We start from the raw sequence: 6,000 nt of genomic DNA on the forward strand, positions 1-6,000 counted from the left end.
GTCGGTCATCTTGTATCTCGAATTTTTTTAAATAGGAAGGGGTCATGTAATATATCAAATTGAGCTAGAATTTTACGAGAAATACAATAGTGAAGTCTATGTTTCCGTAACTTTTATATTTGTAAGATATAATGAAATGCACATTGATATGAGTTCGTTGGTTCAAACATTTTTTAACAGCTGTATTTTTTGGAAAATAATTGAAGTCGGGAAAACCTAATGTACGCTAGTGAGAACATCGTAGATAGCACGTATGAAAGGTATAATCAGCTTGAAATTGTTATCGACTGCAGACAAAATGAAATGGTGATGAGACGACCACAAACCTTAAGGAACTGATGGGTGCCATAATTTCCATTGGATTATTTGAGATGAGTTGATTTTGAGTTTAACGTCCCTTTCAGCAGCGAGGCTATATGAGACAGGTCCTACTGATTAACGTGGAATCCGAACCACATGAGCTCCCGCCGGGAACCGAACCCAGGTCTCCCATGCCAAAGGCGCGTACACTAACCGCTTAGCCATGACGGAACTCTTGGAGTATTCAAGTTAGAAGACAATCTTCATAAGAAAGCCACCTATTCAGTACGCAGTAGTGTAGATTCGGCTTTCCTGACTTGATTGAAAAAAAAAATACATCCACGGGATTATTCGCAAGTTTGTCCTCTGGTTTTGTATTTTTAATATAGCTATAATAAGAAGAAGGGTGTGCAAAGAAGTCACACTGAAGCCGATTTATTTGAAACCATCTCGGTATTCACGGTAGTATCACATGACATAGTCAGTAAGAACGCCAGGAACTTTTACTTACATGTTAGTAGGGTGTTCAAAATAAAAGAGGGTGTGCACCCACAATAATGATATACATTTTTACACACACTCAAAGAGAACAATATTTCTACGCCCAGGGTTGTAAGGAAATTTGGGGGAGTGTTAGGGGTGTGAGGAATACTCCCTGGACGTAATATCTATTTTTACAACAGAAGTTGTAAACGTAAAAAAAATAATAAACTACTGCATCCAATTCAGAAAATATTTGCTTATGCCCGGAAATTTAATACAAACTACTCACTTACTTGTTAGGGAGAGGACATACCCTCCCTTTTGGAGTCCATGGATGTACCTGTATTGGAATACGCTGTGCGCACTTGACAAGCGAGAGTAGTAGAGCTATCTTAACGGTACCAAAGCCACTTCGCCAGGGGCCCCGCGAACAAAATGACACGCATTAATTACATGTATTAGGAGAAAAAATTTTGTCATAGGGACCACAACACACTTGTTTGCTCTGGGGCCAAATATATTGTTAAAATGGCATTGGAGAGTAGATTAGACTGGACAGTAGAGTATACAGCACTAGATGGAGACACCAAATCCGAAGGAACTTGATTATAATCTCTGTATCGTGTGCCAGGGTCAGAAAAGAGAAGTAACTCGAAATTTGTCTCTTGAATTACTAGAAAAGCTAATAACAATTGCAGTGGACAGAAGCAATTTGGTGACCTTCAGTATTCAGCGGTCGCATCTCTTCTTAAACTGTTATCTCCTGAGCATCTGCAGGAAAAGGCAGCATTCTTCCACAAAGTCTGTTACGCTAGTTTAGATCACAAAGGACACTATGATAAATCGAAGCGGAGATATGAGGAGGCTTTAAAACATGGATCCATATTGCCTACGGTTGCAAAAAGAGGACGTCCATCGAAATTAACAGTGAATAGTGCAAGTTCGGTGACAACAATGGATGCTCCAAGTTCAACAAGGTTTTCTACCTTTCCATTTGACAGAAACAAATGTATATTTTGTCAAGAGGCTGAGGGTGAACTTCATTTAGTGCAGACGTAGTCCATGCGGCAAAAAATTAAGAACGTTGTTGAAAATAGTTCTGATGAATTGAAGTGCCGCCTTCTCGCCTTGTTGAACGAACCCGGGGACGCAATTGCATATGACATGAAATACCACTTAAAATGCTTGGTGTAAGCTGAAAGAAGAAAATCTTTATCAGAACCACATGAAACTGGATTGTTAACATCTTCGGCAGACGTTTTGGCTGACATCGAAATACTAAATATCTTGCATTGCACATTTTATCGGGATAAAGATGCTATAATAAGTATGCGGGATGTTAATACAACTTATCTTAATATTCTCTCTGAGAAAAGTGGAAAGATAGTTATGGCAACTATAAGCGTCATCTGAAATCACAAATACAGAAGAAGTTACCAAATGTGAAGTTTGTTCGTCCACCACAAATGAAGGCTCCTGAGAATCTCTGCGCTTCCAAGACGATTGAAAAGGGCGTTCATAGCTTTGAAAACGTTTCTCATGCTGACGCAACTGCAGTTCTCAAAGCATCACAAATAATTCGTGGCGAAATCCTTGCCAGTGAACACTGGAAATTTGATGGATCTTTTGACGGGTATGGCTGTCCGCCAATCCTCCAACAGTTCATGCGTTGGCTGATACAAGGCTGTAAGTCAGAGATTCAGAAAACACGACGAGCTGAAGAAGTTAATAAAGCCGTGAATAACTTATGTCAATTGGTTGTCGCTAGCTGTAGATCTGATCGTCAAATTAACTATCATCCAAAACATGACGATAGTAATTTCCGACAATAAGCTGATACACTATTAACCATTGGGTTTTCGCTACTCATTCATCATAAAACAAGAAGCAAACAGCTCGTAAATGCATTGGAGAACTATGTAATTGGAGTTAATTATAAGAAAATAGAGGACATTGAAGTTAGATTTGCCCATGCCATGCAGACAGAAGTGAGACAGTATGATAATGTTCATATACCTCCATTCACAGTTAAAGAGAATCCAGTGTGGTTTGCCATTGATAACATCGACTTTAATGAAGATACAGCCACAGGAAAAGACACTTTACACGGAACTTGTACCGTAATGTATCAAAAGCAGTATTCCAATGAAGATAGTTCAGAAGTTGTGCTTCAATCCTGAAGGTAAGATTAGTCACGAAAAACTTGCTCCAAGTGTGTGCCTTCGTCAGTTTTCAGCTCCAGTTCCTCAGCCACAGACTCACAAATGTTATTGTATTTCTAAACCAATTGACGAACTACAGATGTGCAATGACAAGGACATTGTGTGGATTGTCATCATGTGCACGCATAGTAAATTCAAGCACATGTGATTCACAAGAAGAAAATGAACGTTGTGCGCCAAAACCTGTTGCGAAGTTCATGATTCCTTTGACTCTACATTTAAGTCTCCACATGCATGTATTTTGAGTTTTAATTTTTTTTATAATTAGACAGCGTTGTGAATCAAGTAAATGGGCGGTATTTTTTAAAATAAACATATTGATGCATATACCAACAGAGAGATATCCTACGTGTGCAAACTTTTTTTCTTTTTGGAAACAACAAATGGTGCTTATTCCATGCATGTTACCATATTGCGCATAATGGCTGCTGCATAACGCTGTCCAAAATACTTTCTATTTCAGCGTAATCTTAGCAAAATATAATTATAATATACAATTTAAATATGTATTTTTGCGTTCACAAAGTTTAATATTTTTTGAAATGTTTGTGTGGTCTGAGTAAACTATTTTCACCGCCCATTAAGTGTTGTTCTGAAGTTTTATTAAAGATGTTGAATTATTATTATGAAGTCTGTTAATGCAAATAAAATTGTGTTTTAAAATATTTAACATGATTCAATTAATACCAAAAGAAAACATGAGCAGCTGTAGAATATAATTTATTTACATGTGCTTGCACGCTCTGAATATGGTTGTCAGAGGTAAAAGCAATAACTAGAGCACCAATTTTCGCTCATCAGAAATATCGCCCACGGATCAATATAACAGGTGCATACCTTGTGTAAGCGAGAACAATGTTTTCGTTATGGCAGCTATTTTGATTGCCGCCATATTGGATTCGGCCAACCTGTCAGACTGGGACCACTTCAATTCCTCTTTCATCGTATCATAATATAAAGGATCTTATAAAATAGAGGATCTGCCCATACGTATCTTCATCCTATGAACTCAATGAAGCAAAAACAACGGAGCATCGCCTGAGCTGACACGTCTGATTGGCTGCTCTCGATTCCGCCATGATTGTTGACTCGAAACATTGCGATCTTAGTGGCGCGGAGCGGACAGAGTGGGCTTGGCGAAGCTATAACGTATAGCATCACGATTTTGTTGTATGGGCAGATCCTCTATTTTATAACACCCTTGCATAATATTAACACATCCAACTGGAAAGATTTCAGCAAAGTGACTCTTTGGTTATTTTATTACTCTTAGCCTCCTCTATTTATGTGGGAAACTCAAGCAAAAAAGGGAAATATTAATTTGTTATAGTTTCGTTGTTTCTTATCCAAACTGAATGATGTAAAGACAATTTATTACTCTTTTAAAAGGTACAGAACGTTGTTTTCAATTATTTGCCATTTACTTGTTATTTAAAAATATATATATATAAAGAAAACACATAATAAAATGTGCAAAATTTGAAATAAAATTATTTCTCACGTTATTAATTGCATCGATAAGTAATAATTCTTTTCAATTTTTAAAAATCTATTACTTTCTACATCCTTTGGTGTTTGTTGCATGAAGATTGGTCAATTAATATGGGAGATATAGGCTTTTAAAGACAGCGCTGTGCATTCGCGAAGGCGGCCATCTTTAATAGCCGCCATATTGGATTCGGATGAACGAAAAAATGGCAACCGTGTCAGAATTTCAAAGCATCACCGAAAGCATAAAAATCAAGTGTTAGTACAATTTTAACAAGAAATGCACACGGGATTACACAATATTCCCCACTATGAGTACCAACTGCATTTATCTGATTTATGTTATCGCTAATTGAATTACTATCCTGATTCAAGAGCCCACTGTACTTACTATTCATCCACGATTAAAATTTGTCTTTCTTTGAAGAGAGAAAATAAGAAATATACGCTCCCGCATGTCTGAATGTTAGTTATACAGAGTGTTAATGAACTATACCGACAAACTGTAAGAGGTGATATCTCACATCAAAATAAGAGAAAAAGTTTATATGGACCTATGGCGAAAAGTGCATAGTTTCAGAGCTAGGGCTGTCCAAAATCGAGAAAAAGCCAAATCTCAAAAGGCCCTATTTCGAAATCGAGAAGCTGTGGATGGAGGTCATTATCAGCGTAAAGGAAGCTACGCATACACAAACCAAAAGTGCATATTTCGTCAATTTTCAATAGGTGTACAGGTTATTCCCTACAGGGTGTAGTTCTCAGATATGCTCTCAATGGAATCCTGAGATATGCCCTGATTTCAAGGAGGGTCCGAAGTGGCAGGAGGTATGCCTTGACAACATCCAGTGCTTCGAAGGGAAGTCGGAAGTGTTAGGAACTGGCAGCTCCATGTTTTTTTATGTGTGTGTGTGTGTGTTCAGAATAACATGTGATGCGATGTGTTTCGCCACGGTATATTTCAAGTTTTCTTCATTTATAAGCATGAAAGAAAACATTGCAGCATGTGTTTCCGCGAGTACGAGAAACCGCGCTGCTGACGATCCTTAACATTACCGACATCGCACCAAAGGATTTCGTATTCACTGCTATCAAGGCTTATCCTTTGCCTACTTTGGACCAATCATAAAATCAGAGCATATCTCAAAATTCGGTTGATGGTATGTCTGGGAATTTTACCCTGCATGGAGTACTCTGTACACACATTGAACATTAATGAAATATACATTTTTGGAACGCGCATGCGTGACTTCCTTTACGCTAATAAGACCACCATCCACAGTTTCTCGAATTCGAAATAGGACCTCTTGAAATTAGGCTTTTTCGCGATTTTGGACAGTCCTAGCTCTGAAACTATGCACTTTTTACCATATGTCCATATTAGCTTTTTCTCTTATTTTGATGTAAGGAATCACCTATTACAGTTTGCCAGTATAGTTCATTAACACCCTGTGTATATATATAACTTAAGGAAAAAGAGCGAAGTAAGTGAAACGTAAGATTGAGTGGA

This window comes from Thermobia domestica, chromosome 17 (genome assembly GCF_964235325.1).
Source record: "Thermobia domestica chromosome 17, izTheDome1.hap1.1, whole genome shotgun sequence".
Taxonomy (NCBI): domain Eukaryota; kingdom Metazoa; phylum Arthropoda; class Insecta; order Zygentoma; family Lepismatidae; genus Thermobia; species Thermobia domestica.